Raw genomic sequence first — 17166 nt, 5'->3', positions numbered from 1 at the left:
GGGTGAGCTGGAGCCAAGCTGCTCGCCCGTTCAAGGTCGGAGGCAGAGTCAGCTGGGCTGAGTAGCACTTTGGCCTGTCCTGTAAAATGCATGACAGTGGGAATTCCCATCGTACTGCAGCAGAAACGAATCTGACTAATATCCATGAGGACGCGGGTTCGATCCTGGCCTCATTCAGTGAGTCGGGGATCCAGCCGTGGTGCAGGTTGCAGACGCAGCTTGGATCTGGCGTTGCTGTGGCTGTGGCAAAGGCCGGCGGCTGCAGCTCTGATTCAACCCCTAGCCTGGGGACCTCCATATGCCGCGGGTGAGGCCCTAAAAAGCAAAATAAAAATAAAATAATAAAATGAAATAAAATAGCTGACAGCGGAGTTCCTTTGTGGCGCAGCAGTGATGGATCTGGCGTTGTCACTGCCGTGGTTCGGGTTCAATCCCTGGCCTGGGAACTTCCACCTGCCTTGTGAAAACATGGGTAATGGGTTAAAAAAAAAATGGTGACAAAGAGAGGCTTAGTGTCAAGGACGCGTGGAACTGCATTGGGAGGGAGCCTGGAAGCTCCCCTCCCCCCAGGAGGCTCAGTAACGGGGGCTGCATGGCTGCGTTTTCCTCCCAAAGGTACGTCCTCCTGGGCTGAGCTTCCCTGCAGGTGGCCCCTTCCCGCCCACCCAGGGCTGGGAGCACCCAGGGTGTATTCCCTCCTCTCATGTGGGTGTGCCCGGCCCCACGCCGTCCCCGGAGCATCCCTCACAGGCGTCTCCAGAGCCCACAGCCCCGTGTCTTAGGATGAAATGGGTCTGGACATGAAAGGGAAGTCCCCGGGCAGTGGCCAGACCCCTGGAGCCACTGCCCACCTATTGCCCACCTAGCCCCGGCTGCCAATGTCCTGCTCAGGCCTACGGCGGGTAAGTCCAGGGTGGGCTGACTGGGCTCCAGGCCACCAGGAATCTGTTGGGGGCCTCTGTCTGCCCCCTCCTCCCTCCGTCCTGCAGAGCAAGGCCGTGGACCAGGCGAGCCTCGCTAGGCTGCAGGGAACCTGAGTCTGGGAAAGTGGTTCTTAGCTGCGCTGCGGCCTCGGGTCATTAAGTGGCTGCTCGGCCCATCTCGGAGCATCAGGACCTGTCTTGAGTGCCCTTTCCAGGAAGGTGCATTAGTGGGGGCGGGGGGACTGTCCAGGGATGGGGCGGGCACTCCCTGCCCAGCTCCATTAACCGCATTTCCACACGAGCGGGGTCCAGCCAGTTGAACACGGGATGGGGGCGGGGAAGCGGTGCCCCCTATGGCTGGCTGGGCCGGGGAGGGCGCCCTGAGGTGGAGACCTGGAGCCCTGAGTGACTGCGTGGATTTCCTGTTGGGAGAAGCCCCTGGAAGGCGGGGGCTGTCTGGTGGAGCCGAGCACACCCTTGAGCCCTTGTCCCGTGATCTCCTGAGACGTCCTGCAGGGGGCTGGGTGGGGGCTCAGGGACACGTGCGTTTTAGATGTTGGCCCATTCCTCCGGGAGGCTCTCTGTGGCCCACCTGCAGCCCCCACCAGCTCCACCGCGAGGTAAGATTTGCCACCAGATGTGCCCGCTGGGGCTCGGGACCTACCTTGTTCTCAGGTCTTGGCACTGTCCCCTCCATCCGGGACTGTAAAATGCCTGAGCCGCCAGACTGGATCTGCTTGGCACCTGCCTGAGGACTTGGTTTTGAAGAATGAATACTCAGAGAGCCTGGTCTGTGCCAGTCCTGGAGGGCTGGACAGCCGGGACTGGCTCTGACTCTGCTGTGGCACAGCCCCGTTCTGTCCTGACGTCCCCCGGGCGCTGGGCTCCTGAGGGCAGCGTCTGCCTTGGTCCAGCCGAGGCGCAGGTGAGACGTATTGTGTGAATGAGCGGAAGCCAGAAGGGCTGAGGGAGCCAGGGTGAGGGGAGGAGGAGCGAGCGGTAGGGGCTGAATCGTGCCCCACCTCCCCGAAGTTCACGGTTGCAGCCCTAAGCCCGGGACCTCAGGGTGTGACCGTCTGGGGGACAGGGTCCGGGCAGAGGTGATGACGTTAAAAGAGCGCATTGGCCTGGACGCTCGTCCACCGTGACCAGTGTCCTTCTAAAAAGGGGAGACAGACATCCCAGAGGGGTCCACGTGAGGATGCAGGGAAGAGACGGCCTCAGAGGGAACCCGTCCTGCTGATGCTTGACCTTGGATGTCCAGCCTCAGGGTGACAGGCAGCGAGTGTCTGTTGCTTCCGTTGCTCAAGCCGCCCGGTCAGCAGCCCAGCGACCCCTCGCAGAAGGCTTTGCCGAACGTGCTGGCCGGTAGCCTGGCTGAAGCGGGCTGGGGCCAGAGGCCTCTGAGGGTCTCAGGAGGTCCCAGTACAAGTTCCATTCAACCCACCCTGCGGCCGCCCGCACGCCCCATGGGCAGCTCCCCGTCCTGCTGTGTGGCTGCCCCTGGCAGCAGCTCCCGACCCACGATCCCTGCTCCGTGTCTAAAACCCACTGATTTGTCCTCGTCACCTGCTCGGGGCCTCCTTTTCCATGGTTCTATTTGCAGTCCTCCGACATGTCAGCTCATCCCACTCCGACCGCAAGGCGGCGCCCTGGACGGCCCGTTGTCCCCATTTGGAAAAGTCCCCTTCGGCATAAAGAGCCTCACGCAGAAAAGGCAACTGAGAAGAGTTACCGCCCAGGATGAGTGAGCAGGAAGAGGTGTGAGCAGATGTGAGTGTGTGTAAGTGTGTTTGTGTGTGTGTGTGTGTGAGGACCAGCACCCCTGGCTCTCAGGGCCATTCATTGTCACAGCCACTGCCACACTTGGGAGCTAAACAGAACCTGGGCTGCCTCTGAGCTCGGCCGCCTCTGCAGGGTCCGGACCCTTCTCTGGGCTCAGTTGCTCCATCTATACAGGAGCAGCACTGACCACAGCTCAGACGGAGAAAGTCAGGGGCCCCGTGCCACCGACAGAGGCCAGCAATCAATGCCAGGATCAGCCCTGGCCTCAGCCCACCAGGGGACGGAAGGCAATCGCTAGTGGACCCGTTACACGGAGGAGACAAGTGTGGTTTCAGTGCCGGCCCGGCTGTGCTGAGTGGGAACCACGCAGTCTGTTTCCAACACCCTTCCCGAAGGGCAGGCGGGACGGGCCCTTGTTCCCGGGGGATGGTGGCGCCCAGCTGGACGCGGAGCTGCTGCGAGTGCCACCCAAAGGCCGGGAGACTTAGACAAGTGGTGTTTGCATGGGAAATATCTTCTTCCTGAAGTTTCCAGTGGCCACGTGCTAATAGTCACCTTTATGCACTGAGCAAATTATGGGAGAGATTCTTTAAGGGCACTTATCTGCCATTGTGGCTTTTAAAAAGCAGACACCCTGAGAGCTCCCTTCGTGGCTGACTAGGATTTATCAGGATGTGGGTTCGATCCCTGGCCTTGCTCAGTGGGTTAAGGATCCGGCGTTGTGGTGATCTGTGGTGTAGGTCACAGAGGCGGCTTGGATCCCGCGTTGCTGTGGCTGTGGTGTAGCCTGGCAGCTACAGCTCCAATTGGATCCCCAGCCTGGGAACCTCCATATGCCACAGGTGCAGCCCTAAAAAGCAAAAAAAAAAAAAAAAAAAGCACAGACACCTGTGACACCGTCACACCCAAGATGCCAAATGTTCCATCACCCCCAAAATGCTGGGTTCCTTTGTTTTTTTGTTTTCTAAGAACACTCAGCAGTGAGCTCTATTCTTTCCACCTGTTTTAAAGTGCGTGACACACGGCGTTGTTAGGCGGGGGCCCTGCTGTACAGCCACGCTCTAGGACCACACGTCCTGCTTACAAAGGCCTCGGACCTGTGACCTCTGTTTCTTTGGCGCGCTGGCCCGTAGCTTCAGGCTCCTATAAAATGGCCAAGCGCTAACGGGGTCCCTTCCGTGGGCTGAGCACCTGGGAAGTGGACACCAAACAAAAACCGATGACCTGCCCTCGGGCGCGTGCAGGTGACTCTGCCTGTCCGGGACAGTCAGGGCCCCGGGCGCAGGCTGAAGGACCCAGGAATTGCGTGTCGACTTGCCAGAGCCGAGTGGCCGGAGGTGGGGGAGCCGGAAGCCCGGTAGCCCATGGGAGGGGTTGCTGGGGGCCTGTGGGCCCCACAGGTGCTGAGAGGCAGCCACTGCAGGCAGTGACAAAGTGAGGGCTGTCTCCTGGGACACTGGAGTCGGGCATTTCTGAAGGCAGCGCCCGGTTGTCACAACTTTGGGCTTTTTAAAAGCCACCAAAGAAGTCCTCTCAGAGAAACTCATTGTGAGTCTTTGTCAGAAAATGCTCACGACTATTAGCATCTTGTGTGAATTTTGGAAGAGCTCAGAGGATCCGGCGTCCCCGGTCCTGGTCCAGGCTTGGCCACCAGCCTCTGTGGGACCTGGTCACAGCTGCTCTTGGCCCCGGCTGCCCTCTTCGGGATGCAGGAGTTTGGCGGCGTGGTCTCCAGGGCAGGCCAGCTGCAAGTTCTACGATTCGACGACAAAGGGTGATTTAGACAGGACAGGCCGCTCGGCTGTGGGGTCGTGGATGCCCTGGGTAGGGGGCTGACGGCCCAGGAGCCCTCTCCCATCCCAGGAGTGTGGGGAGGGGCTACTGGCTTTTCTCTCCCCGACTCTTTGGTCTTATGGAACCTGGGGGCTCAGCATTGCTCCCCACTCCTGCCAGCCAGCTTGTCTCTGTGTTGGCTGTTCGCATGCCCCAGAAGAACCCCCGAACCTGGCGCTCCAGGCCTGGGCAGATTCTGGAGCAGAGTCTGCAGCGGGCTGGTGAGGCGCCCGGGGGGCAGAGACCTGCACCTTCCCCCAGCCCAGCCTTGGGCTCCTGTCCTTTCAGCCGCGCAACTGTGACAGAAGCCGATGGTGCTTTCTCCAAGCAGACAGGCCATGTCACCACGCCTCTGGGGACGAAGGTCTCGGTACCCTTGTCTGTTTAGCATGGCTCTGCAGAAAGGGCCTAATTACTAATTAAACCCCGGCTCTCGGGCTGGAATACTGATCCTGCAGCTGCGTGGCCTTAACTACGCCCCTCCCCTCGCATCCCAAAGAGCGGGGGCTGGGGGGCCGAGCTCCATGCTTCTTAACTGCCTTCCTGGTTCTTTTTTTTTTTTTTTTTGTCTTTTTGCCTTTTCTAGGGCCACTCTGCAGCATATGGAGGTTCCCAGGCTAGGGGTCGAATCGGAGCTGCAGCCACCGGCCTACGCCAGAGCCACAGCAACGCGGGATCCGAGCCGTGTCTGCAACCTACACCACAGTTCACAGCAACGCCGGATCGTTAACCCACTGAGCAAGGGCAGGGAGCAAACCCGCAACCTCATGGTTCCTAGTCGGATTCGTTAACCACTGCGCCACGACGGGAACTCCCCTTCCTGGTTTTAACTGGCCCGGAGTGGCCTCCTCGGGCTCTCGAAGCCCCTGTGGGATGTTTGGAGCTTTTTCTGCTCTCTTCCCCAGACCATGGCCAGAAACGGGCCACCCCAGTGTCAGGGCCTCTTCCCTCAGATCTGCTTCTCCCTTCTTCCCAAGCAGGTGGCTTTGGCTGACAGCCTGGCTCTGGCCAGGCTGCGGGGGGTACACGTCTGATCTGGAGGTTCCTACGCTCTTTGCCTGGGTGCCCCACCAGCGTCCTTGGCCATCTGTCTCAGAGTGACCCTTGCTGGCCACACTGCTGGTCCCCAGCTCCTCCCACTGCACCCCCACCCCATCAGCCCTAGTGCATGGGCCGTCTCAGGATCCAGAAAAGGGGGTTTTCACAGGCTCTTGTGTGAGTGGTGAAGTCGGCACTTTGGGGCCTGGGTTGGCTGGAGAGAGGGCTGGGGAGCCCCGCCCCCGATGCCCTACTCTCTGGACGGAGTCTGGTCATTTCCAGCCCTCCCCACCCCCCCATATCCCTTTCCGGCTGCCAGAAGGGAGGCCCTGGTGGCCCATCCCCCACTTCAGGACCTCCCTGGGCCCCACCTTGGAGAGCCCCTTGTTGACGTCCACCAGCCTGGCCCTCCAGATGGTGTCCATGCCTATGCCACCTGCCAAGTGGACTTCTGCCCTGAGTGAGTTAGGGCACGTCATCCTCCCCCCCAGACTTGGCTCCATCACACAGCTGCCGAGCCTGTCTTGTTCTCAGTTGGCTTTCGGAATGAAGCCCTGGAGCCAGAACTGGCCAAGCAATGGATAAAGATGGAGGGAATGCCTGGCTGGATCCCTGTGAGCCTGTGGAAGCCCGAGAGGGGGCTCCACCTGAGCGGACCTGCTGCCCCCCCGACGACCCTGGTAAAGAGCAGCTACAAGGCTGGGTGGTATCCTTCTGGTGACCCAGGTCCAGATCCTGCAGGGCAGCATGGGGCTGGGGTTCCATCCGTCTGGGAGGCCCTGGGGCAGCACAGGGCTCTAGAAATTCAATTACCCAGCTCGAGGCATCTGCCTTCGAGATGCTCAAAGTGCCACAGGTAAAGTGGAAAACAACAGAGTCCATGACAAGGGCAATTTTAATGGTCCAGGCAGCTGAGAATGAAGATTTGGGCCCAGCCAGCTAAGGCATGTGCAAAGGGCAGAGGGCATGTGGGGTGGAAGACATGGGGCGGAAGACCTGGTTTTGAATTCACTCTAGCTGCATGAGCCATGCAGATAAGTAGGTGTGATAGGCATGAATATTTATTGCTTATCTAGATGCATGTGTTGTATACATAGTAACCAACTGTTCTTCCACCTCCCAGCTCTCACCTCCCCACTTCTAACCTGGGCTGTGTTAACAGTATTCAGTTGTGTTGTGGTCTGTGCGTGGGTTGGACAAAGAATTTTCCAGACTCATGGTGGGGTGAAAAGAAAGATACATTTATTAAGATAAGAGGTGCTGCTAGCACAGCGGGATGACCTGCTAATGATCAGAGAGCGCTGATCCTGAGCATGTGGTTCTTCCTGTTTTTATAGCCCAGGAACAAAGGAAGAGGAGAGGTCTCAGGATACACCTGCTGACCTTCTGATTTGTTGGGGAAAGAGGGGTCTTTCCATACACTTGCTGGCTGGTTGGGTGTGTGTAATGGCCCTGTTGGGGGGGGGGGTGCTGAGGAGTAGGCCACATACTTCCCCTAGTAGGGGTGGAAAGGAGTAGGCCAGGTTGCTCAAGGGTTGGAAGGGGGTATTACAATGAGATGGGTGGGGCAATAATAAGGGTTTGGTTATTCTTGCCTTGCCCAAAGGCTTTGAGTTCAATCTCCTGAAGAGGCCTTGAAGTCCCACAAATCGGCTGTTCAGTTAGACAGGGATGGGCAGCCTCTAAGCTGATCCCTGATCCCTCCTCCTCCAGTGTGGGCCACACTACTGACTCACTTCTAACCAATAGATAGAAACTGGCAAAAGTGAGGGGTTGTCACTTCAAAGCTGCCACTTACAAAAAGATGTGATCCCACCTTCTTGGTCCCTTACTCTTTTGGAGACCTCACTCTGAGAGATGCAAGCTGCCATTTGAAGAAGTCTGTGGGGCAAGGACCTGACCACTCGAGTAGACAACCATGCCAGTGAGTGTGGAGGTGTAACTGAGCGGGACACTGTGGGGCCTCCCTGGACAGACCCCTTCCCATCTCCTCTGCTCTACTCCTTTCGAGGGCCTACATAATCGTGTCTGATACACATTCCTGAGTTGTTTTTCAGATGCTAAAACCACCACCAAATGGAAGCAATTAACTATTTGGTGACCAGGAGCTCCCAGAGTTACTGGTGCCTAAGGATTGATAATGTTAACCCTTGTGACCTCACCATAAACCAATCAGAGAATTGGGTACTAGCTGATCACATGCCCTTGGAGGCCCTTCCCTCACCTGGCCTTTAAATTGTTTTACTGAGATACTTTGGGGAGTTATGGAGGGGTTTGAGCCCAAGCCACCCAATCTCCTTGTCTGGCACCTTTCAGTAAACACTGTACCTGCCTTCTCCACAACCCTATGTCAGTGACTGGCTTTCCTGTGCACTCAGGGAGGGGACTCAAGTTTGGTTTGGCAACAGGTGGACTGCCCCCCCAACCCCGTTTTGGCCTTCAGAACAGATGGGACCTGCTGGCCCTGACTGCAACACTGTGGGACCTTGGGCAGAGGGTCCCAGCTAAGCTGAAACTGAAAACACCTCTGACTCAAACCCAACCTAAATTCAGATTTGGACTTGAACTCATGATTTCTTAAATTAGAATCACTTACTTGGTGTCTGGACTTACTGAGGTTCAGGTTCTTTGTGTCTAAGCATGAAAGACTTCAGGGAGAGAAAAGTGGCAAGAAAGAGATTTATTAAGATAAGATGCTTATGAGAGATGCAAGAGGGCAGGCAAAGAGACTGTGCCCTGAGGATTAGGTAGGCTGCAGTTTTATTATCCAAGGGAAGTGGGGGTGGGAAAAAGACCATCTTATTCTTCATTCTTCGTGTAAATGTCAGGCTTACCTCACTAGCTCCACCTCCGTATTGTGTAAGAGAGTATTAATCCTATGAGGTCAAACTAGGACAGTCTCAGTGCTTATTCAAATCAGCCAAGGGTGGTAATATATGCTAAACTATGTTGAATCATCTCAGGTTTCTGTATAATGAGGGTCTCCTAATTTGGAAGGTCATTTTTCCCTTAAATTCCTGTCCTTAGTCCTAAGAATCATTATCTTGCTGAACTTGAATGCAGGCCTCATTTTATCTTTCACTTGATGACCTGAGGCATATCTCATGCTTTTATTTATGGTTTTATAGTTAAAAATCTGCTTTGTTCCACGACATTCTGAGGTCTTTCTTGAAGGGTCATTAATTTACAGAGGTCCCCCAAATTTCCCTAGTTTCCCTCGCTATCTCTGGTCCCCTGGGACTGGGACATCTACCTGTGTAACTATCTGGCTCCATCCCTATGAAAGCCACACCCAGCCTCCCATCCTCAGGGTATCAGTGCAGCCCCCAAGTTTCAAGGATTGTGTTATCCAGCCACAGACAGCTAATACACATGGTGTTTAAGTCCCACAAAAGGGGCACGAGCTGGAGGCTGTGATGGTGAGACCACACTCCAGGGTCCACTCATCCTAGCAGTTTCCTATTTCCCTGCCCCCCCCACTCTAATCCATTCCTCCTTCATGACAGGCTGCCCTCTGACCTCACACGCCACCACAGACACAGAAGCTAGGGCTTCCTGTTGTTGGTGTCGCCAGCTCCCAAAATCACATCAGAGCAAATTCCTATAATAAATCCTTTAAACCCATCTCCCAGTGGCTCTGCCTCTCTGATCAAAGCCTCAAGCCAATCTTGTCCCTGTGCAGTTAAGCCCTGGTCCCTGAGTCCCAAAGCAGAATAAAGGGGTGCTCCGTGGGGTATAGCTGTCAATGGGAGAATGGGGACAACATCTGAGACCAGCCAGATGCTCTACTGAAAGAATCATACAAGGACACCCCATGAAATTCACAGAAATTGGATCTGCCTTTGAGAATGCGTAGACTGAGCTGCCTATGAAACCGAGTACAAGCCCCCATGTCCTTGTGTTTTGAAGGAAAAAGCTTTGCCTTTAGCTTTCCAGGGTTCCCCTCAGCCTCAAAAGGCTGACTCCAGAGTTAATGGTTAGGAAATCTTGTTACAGCTAAAAACTAGTTATGGCAGTCTCCATGATGTTTTGCCCAGCCTTGGCCCACTAACTTAATTCTAACTGGCTTTTCACAAATGATTTCTTCCTGCTTAACTGCTTTCTTTTACTAATAATTACTAGTTAGAGCTCTATTGCCCGCCTAGTGTTTTCTTTTCCTTTGAGACACTGCCTAACACCCCTTCCTTTTGTGGCCAGTCTTCACTGCAGAGAGAATGTCAAGGTGTGATCACCCCAAAGACCCCCAGAAACCATCACTGGACCCCCTGACTCTGGCCTTGAAGACTTTCATCTCTGGAGGGAGAAGACCACAGACTCCCCAATCCTTGTCAAAAGCTGTGTTTTTTCAAACTAAACCTGTAAGACCCCTTGCCATCCCCTCTCAAGGAAGGACAGAGTTTGGAGGACATTAGCCTGCTGTCACTTCCTTTTCCTGACAAAGCAATAAAGGCTGTTCTTTCTGCTTCACCCCAAATCCTGTCTCTAAGACTTATTGGTGCCAATGTACTGACAGGTTCAGCTTTACCTGTTCTGGGAAGATGATGCTCTGGTCACTCAGCTCCTCAAATCAAGACGGCAAAGTCTGGGCTTGGTGACCAGAGCACACATGTGTGCAGGCTCACACACACACACAGACACACAGAGGCATGCACACATAAAGATACAAAAGCTTACTGCAGCCCCAGTTAAAATTTTAACCCAATGCCAGGAAGATGGTGCCTCAGGAGGATCCTAATGGATTCTTGTTATTCTTGTTGAGTTTTTGAGACTTCAGAAGGAGAAAAGAAGCTCAGAAAAGATTATTTCTTGCTGCCATTTGTGGGACTGCAAAGTCCTTCAAGGAGACAAGAATGACCAGACCCTTATTGTGGCCCCACCCATCTCACTGTAATGCCCCTCCCCACCTTGAGCAACCTGGCCTACTTCTTCCTGTCCCTATGAGGAAAGTTATATGGCCCAATCCCTACCCAACCCCTATGGCCTTATACGTCCCCAACCAACCAGCAAGTGTATCATTAGATCCCTCTTTCCCCAACCGATCAGCAGGTCAGCAGGTGTATCCTGAGACCTCTCTCCTCCCTGGGCTGTAAAAACAGACATGACCACATCCTCAGGGTTGGCTCTCCCTGATTATCAGGAGGTTGTCCTTCTATAGTTGTAGCATCTCTTATCTCAATAAACTCTTCTTTCTCTTCACCTCACTATGAGTCTGGAAAATTCTTTTTCCAACTTGCACACATGGACTGTGACACCATGGCAGAGAGTGAAGGTGAGACTGGAATGGCAAGGTCTGAGGCGGCGTCATGTGTGTCATGGACTGGATTGGGTCTTGCTTCACGGGGCCCATCTAGGCTGCCTCTGCTTCCTCCCAGCCTCCTGCTCAGGAGATGGATGGATGCTCCAGACTGCAGAGGTGCACAAGCCTCCAGCTCCAGCCATACTCCCTCCTGGAAACTCCTCCCCAGCATAGGCCACGTGGAGACAATGAGGCTGGTCCTGGGCCTGTGGTGGCCAAATCTGGATGGACCTTGTGGTCATTGCAGTGGTCTTTGCTGGCCCAGAGGTCAGGGAGGCTGCCACACTACACTGGCGGTGCCTGTGGAGAGAGACACAGCTAGTTCTGGAGTATCCTCAGGGTAGAGAGACGTCTTTCCACAGGTGCCACACCTGTCAGTCAGCCCTACCTCCCACATGAGCCACAAGCATCCTCACCTATCACTGCATCCAGGGTCAATTTCCATTCATACTTTATCAGTCTGTGTGTGCCTCCATTACTGTGCTCCATGCAAAACCCTGTAATTAATAATATGATATGAATCCAGAGGCTTGTTTAAAGACAGAGAAAAATATATGTTTGTGGTTAAGGAACCATGTTTAACCCTTGCCATCTTCTGACAGTGTCACTTCCAGGTGACAGAAGCCAGAGCTTATGTCCACAGTTCTCAGCTCTTGTGTCCACTAACCTTTGCTCCAGTGGAAACCCTGCTCTAGCCCCAGCCCAGGGTTACATTGGAGCATGGATGCTCCTTTCTTCCTTACTCTGCCAGCGGCCTTTCCCAAGGTCAGCATCCTGGCACATGAAATCGTGGACCTACAACAGATGTCTAGTGATGCAAGTTGTCTGGCTAACCTCTGTTCAGCCAGGAGAAGCCAGCCCTTCCCTGGCCCAGACCATTAGTACAGAGGGTGCTGCCTCCTCAGAGGGCAGGGCCTCTGCCTGACTCCTTCATTCTTGTTTCTTCAGTGCCTGGCATGTGATGGGAGTTCAACAGATACTCATGGACTAAATGAACTTTACATGAATTCTAATAAACACTCTGCCAGAGGCTGCGTGGTTCCCAGACTTCCACTTCTCCTCGTAACACTCGATGGTGGTTCAACTAGAACACAAGCTTCACTTTATCCATCCATCATCCATCCAACAATGCACTCCCACAGGACTTGTGACAGCTGCAGGTACAAAGGGGGGGGGGCATTAGGTGTGCTCCTTCACCCTAATTAGTGGGCTGCAGACTCTTCTGCCTTGAGGATCCAGGCACTAAGTGGTTCCAACTTTAGCTGAAGTGTTGAGAGTAGTGTAGGAAGCAGCTGGTGGGTTTTGTTCAAAATCTTGAGGAAGGAGGAAGGTAGGAGATGAGCATGAGGAAGCAGAAGAAGAACAAAGGACTCTGGAAACTCATGGTTGGTGAAAGCTTTATTGACACAGTGAAGAAAGACTTTACTTTGGCATCATTTGAAAATAATCACAGTGCCCACTGAGAACATCATACCTCGGGCAGAAAGACTGGATGTTTTCCCCTAAAATAAAGAACAAGACAAGGATGTCCACTCTCAACACTTCTAGTCAACGTTGCACTGAAGTTTCTTGCCAAAGCAATTAGGTAAGAAAAAGAAATAGAAGACGTCCAGAAAGGAAAGGAGAAATTAAACTGTCTCTACCTGCAGATGATGTGATCTTGTACATAGACAATCCCACGGAACCCACAATGGTATACTCTAAAAAAAACCCCTGTAGCTAATAGAGTTCAGTAACGTGGCAGGATACAAGATCAATATACAAAAATCAAGTATATTTCCATACTGTAATGAACAATCCAGACATGAAAATGAGAAGATAACGCCACTTATAATTTCAGTATAAAGGGAGTTCCCATCATGGTGCAGTGGAAACGAATCCAACTAGTACCCATGAGGATGTGGGTTCGATTCCTGGCCTCACTCAATGGGTCCAGGGATCAGGCAATGCCATCAGCTGTGGTGTAGTCACAGAGGTGGCTCAGATCCTGTGTTGCTGTGGTTGTGGTGTAGACCAGCAGCAGCAGCTCTGATTTGACCCCTAGTGTGGGAACCTCCATATGCTGTGGGTGAGGCCCTAAAATGGAAAAAAAAAAAAGCAGTAAAAAGAATAAACTACCTAGGTATAAATTTAGCAGAAGAGGTATAAGACATACACTGATAATTATAAAACATTGTCGACAGAAAATAAAATTAAATAACTGGAAAGACAACCCATATTCTGGATGCAAAAGACTTAACTGTTGTTCAAATCATGATACTCCTCAGGTTTATATTCAGGTGTGGTGTAGTCTTTATCATAATCTTAGCTGTTTTTTCTGGTGTGTGGAAACAGACAACCTTATCCTTAAATTCATGTCGAAATGCAAGGATCCAGAATAGCCAAAACAATCTTTAAAAAGAAGAATCAAGTTTCAAGATGCACGTGTCCTACCATAAAGCTACAATAAAACAGTGTGATTCTGGGAATTCCCATCATGGCTCAGCAAAAACAAATCCAACTAGGAACCACAAGGTTGCAGGTTCGATCCCTGGCCTCGCTCATGAGTTAAGGATCCAGCGTTGCCAGGAGCTGTGGTGTAGTTTGCAGACACAGCTCAGATCCTGCATTGCTGTGGCTGTGGCGTAGGCCAGAGACTGTAGCTCCGATTAGATCCCTAGCCTGGGAACTTCCATATGACACAGGTGTGGCCCTAAAATGCAAAAAAAAAAAAAAAAAAAAAAAAAAACCCAAACAACAACAACAAAAAACAGTGTGATTTTGGCCTAGGGACAGACACATCGATCAACGGAATGGAACTGAGAGTCTGGAAATAAACCCTCCCATCTGTGGCCAGTCGATTTTCTATGAGGGCACCGAGTCAACTCAAAAGAGCCTTTTCAACAAATGGCCCTGGTACAACTGGGAATCCACAGGCGTGCACAAAAATTATCTCAAAATGGGAGTTTCCTTGTGGCTCAGTGGGTTAAGTATCCAACTAGTATCCATGAGGATGCGGGTTCAGTCCCTGGCCTTGCTCAGTGGGTTAAAAGATCCAGCGTTACCATGAGCTACGGTGTAAGTCATAGACGTGGCTCGGATCCCATGATGCTGTGGCTGTGGTGTAGACGGGCAGCTGCAGCTCCAATTAGACCCCTATCCTGGGAACCTTCATATGTCTCAGGTGAGGCCCTAAAAAGACCAAAAAAAAAAAAAAATCTCAAAATGGGGGTTTCTTGGTGGCTCAGTGGGTTAAGGATCCAGCATTGTCACTGCAGTGGCTTGGATCGCTGCTGTGGAGCAGGTTCAATCCCTGACCTGGGAATTTTCACATGCCATGGGCATTGCCAGAAAAAAAAAAAAAAAATCTCAAAATATCTAGACCTAAATGTCTGTGAAACTCAGAAGAAAACATGGGCATACATCTTTATAAGCTCAGACCAGGCAATAGCTTTTTGATATGACATCAAAGGCACAAAGAACAAAAGGAAAAATACGTAAACTGGACTTGATTCAAATTAAAAACTTTTACACATCAAAGGACACATGAAAGTGAAAAGACAACTGACAGTGGGAGGAAATATTTGTAAGTCGTCTCTCTGACGTGGGGTTTTATCTAGCATGCATAAATGTCTTACTACCCCGTAGAAAAGAAATCTGATTTTGTAAAGGCAGAGGACATTTTTCTAAGTAATGTGTACAAACGGCCAATAAGCACATGAAAAGAGGCCCAGGGTCATAAGGTTCCAGAAAATGCAAGTCAATACCACACGCCCCTCCTTGAGACGGACCCGGAGAAGGGAGACACACGTCCAAACGCACGCACAGTCAGGAGCCGGGAGCGGGGCTGAGCTGAGCTGGAAATGACAGACCAGCAGCGAGAGACTGAGCCTTTAACCACGGAGAGTAGAGGCAGGCGGTGAGAAGCAGCAAGGCTGATCGTATGTCAACGCTCTGTTCAACTAAATAATTTTAAATTTGAGAAAAGTTTTCCGTACAGAAAAGCACGGATTTTGATTGAATATATATTGACAGTGGTAGGCACCGATGAGGCCACCACCCCAAACCCCAAATTATGGGAAACTCCCATCACCCCCAGGAAGCCCCCGGAGCCCCTCGCCAGCCTCCCCCACCCCCGGCAAGGCCTCCCTCCGTTGACCGCGTCACCATCGTAGGCTGCACCTGTGCTTAGAAATCAAAGGAGTGAACCACACAGGGCACGTGTGCCAGGTGTCTTCACCCCTCGTACAGTCTGGGGATGCCTTGATGATGCTGCGTGTTCTCTTCTCTGTTGAGGAATAGCCCACGGGTCCACCTGCCATGATCCGTGTATCTGTCCTCTGCGGATGGACAGTTGGGCGTCTCCCTTTGGGGGTGGTTGCGAGCCGCACTGCCCAGGGTCTCCTCTCTCCGGGTGCAGTCTGGCTGCGCTGGCACCCGCCCCCGTTCCTGCAGGGAACACCTCGAGGGCGGGCCTTCCCTGGACCGTGGCGGGATCGCCCGGCGGATTTCCACGCCGTGCTTTCCAAGGACCCGGCACTGGTGAGCCAGACCCTGGCTCATGGTCCCGGGACGGGGGCAAAGAACAAGGAAGCACCGAACACGCCAATCAACCTGAGTCTGTGGGGAAAACTGAGAGGCTGGGCTGCAGTGGGGCGTCTCCCATCGTGAGTCCTGAGGAGGCGGGGTCCCACCAAACCCGGTCCAGGAACCCAGCTCCTGCTGGGTGATCGGCCCCAGTGCCGATTCGGGCTGAGAAAGTGGTGTTCCAGGCGTCACATGGGGCCGCGCCACTGAGGGGTGCAGGCCTGTGACCCCGGCACCCGTATCGGCCCACCCAGTGGGAATTTGGGGAAGTCAGAGAGGGGAGAAAAAGAGAGGCAGCCTCATGCCCAGTCTGCAGAACCGTCCTGCTGAGCCAGCCCAGAGATCAATCAGCTAGAAAATGAAGCAGCCGCCCTTCCCGAGAGCTCGCTGTGGTGGGCGGAGAGAAGACCCTTTAGGCGGGGAAACGGCTGCTGTTCCAGCGCTGCCACTGCCCCCGAGGTGACCACTTCCCATGGCTCCTGGTCCTGGGCCATCGTTCCAGCCCTCAGTCCTGGAAGGTGAGGGAGGAGACGAGGCACCCCCATCAGTTCTGGATGCTCGGGAGCAGCCTCGGGAAGCTGCGCACCTGCCCACCCAGCCGTCTGCGTGTCTCCTCCTGACCAGGGGCCTCAGATGGGGTGGGAGTGGGCGGCCCGGACCCCTGCCCTCACGTCGGCTACCTGCCGCGGGCCAGCCTCACCAGTCACACGCACCTAGCTGCAGCCTCTCCAGGAATAAGTCTCCCATGAGGGCCCTGCAGGGAGGTGCTATTTTTCCAACAGGCAGGTCAGCTGCAGGTGATCTTGTGGCAGGAAGAGCCTTCCAGCACGTTCCAGGGAAGCCACACCCTCTGTCCTGCTGACCACCGCCCCCCCTACCCGCCGGGTTCCCGGTAGGTCTCGGGCATCTGAATCTGCCTGGGATTCTGACCACGCAGGCAGCTGACCGGCACCCTGAGCGCAGGTCCCCTTCCCAGTGTGTCTGTGACCCCCAGCCGCTCCCCACAGGGCTGTGGATGCTGAGGAGCTGCCACATGTGGCAGAACTTTCTGAAGCTGAGGCGCGTGGGTGCTTATCACCATGGGTAGCCCCCAGCTCCAGCGTCCTGGGAGACAGAAGGCGGAGGCAGCACTGGCACTGAGCCGAGGGTTGGCTTTGCATCCTCCCGCCTGGAGGCTGGCCCCAGGCAGTGCTGAGCCTGCATCCCCCCAGGCACAGGCCCCTGGGCTCCTCCTGGATTCGTGGCCACACCTGCAGAAGGAACCGCAGGCCTCACCCTGGATCTGCCTGGACTGAAAGGGAGACTCCCGCTGGCGCTCTGGTCTCTGGGGGTCAGAGGGGCCAGGGAAGCAGGTGGGCAGCAGGGGTGGGTGTGAGCCCGACCGCGTGTGTCTGAGCACGAGGTGATCATGCGTGTCCGTCTGCGCCTGAGTGTGTCTGACCCCCCTCTGAGGAGGTGCAGGTTTGGGGGGCCCCACCCTTCCCGCCTCCAGGTGGGGAATGGGGTGGGGGTGCCACACTCAAGCCACCCTCATGGGGGCGAGCGCTCTGCAGGGGTTGTCACTTCAGGGCTGGGAACCAAACTCACTTCCAGAACCGGCCCATCAGCACCCAGGGTTTCCGCTGTTGAACTGGAGCAGCCAAAGCCCTGGGAAGAGTCTGAGGCAGGGGGTCCAAACAGTCCTTCGCTCACCAAGGACCCCTTAACGCCAGAAAGGCGCCCGGC

At 54.1% G+C, this 17166-nt stretch overlaps 1 long non-coding RNA gene across 1 annotated transcript; it reads left to right on the top strand.

Moving 5' to 3' along the window:
• LOC106507691 lies at nt 6078-10044 on the top strand. Its single transcript, XR_001303875.2, has 3 exons — nt 6078-6259; nt 7422-7503; nt 9777-10044. It is a non-coding gene; the product is annotated as an uncharacterized LOC106507691 (long non-coding RNA).

The sequence above is a fragment of the Sus scrofa genome, chromosome 1, assembly GCF_000003025.6.
Source record: "Sus scrofa isolate TJ Tabasco breed Duroc chromosome 1, Sscrofa11.1, whole genome shotgun sequence".
In the NCBI taxonomy this organism is placed as follows: Eukaryota; Metazoa; Chordata; class Mammalia; order Artiodactyla; family Suidae; genus Sus; species Sus scrofa.
This window is presented reverse-complemented; position numbering and strand designations above follow the sequence as displayed.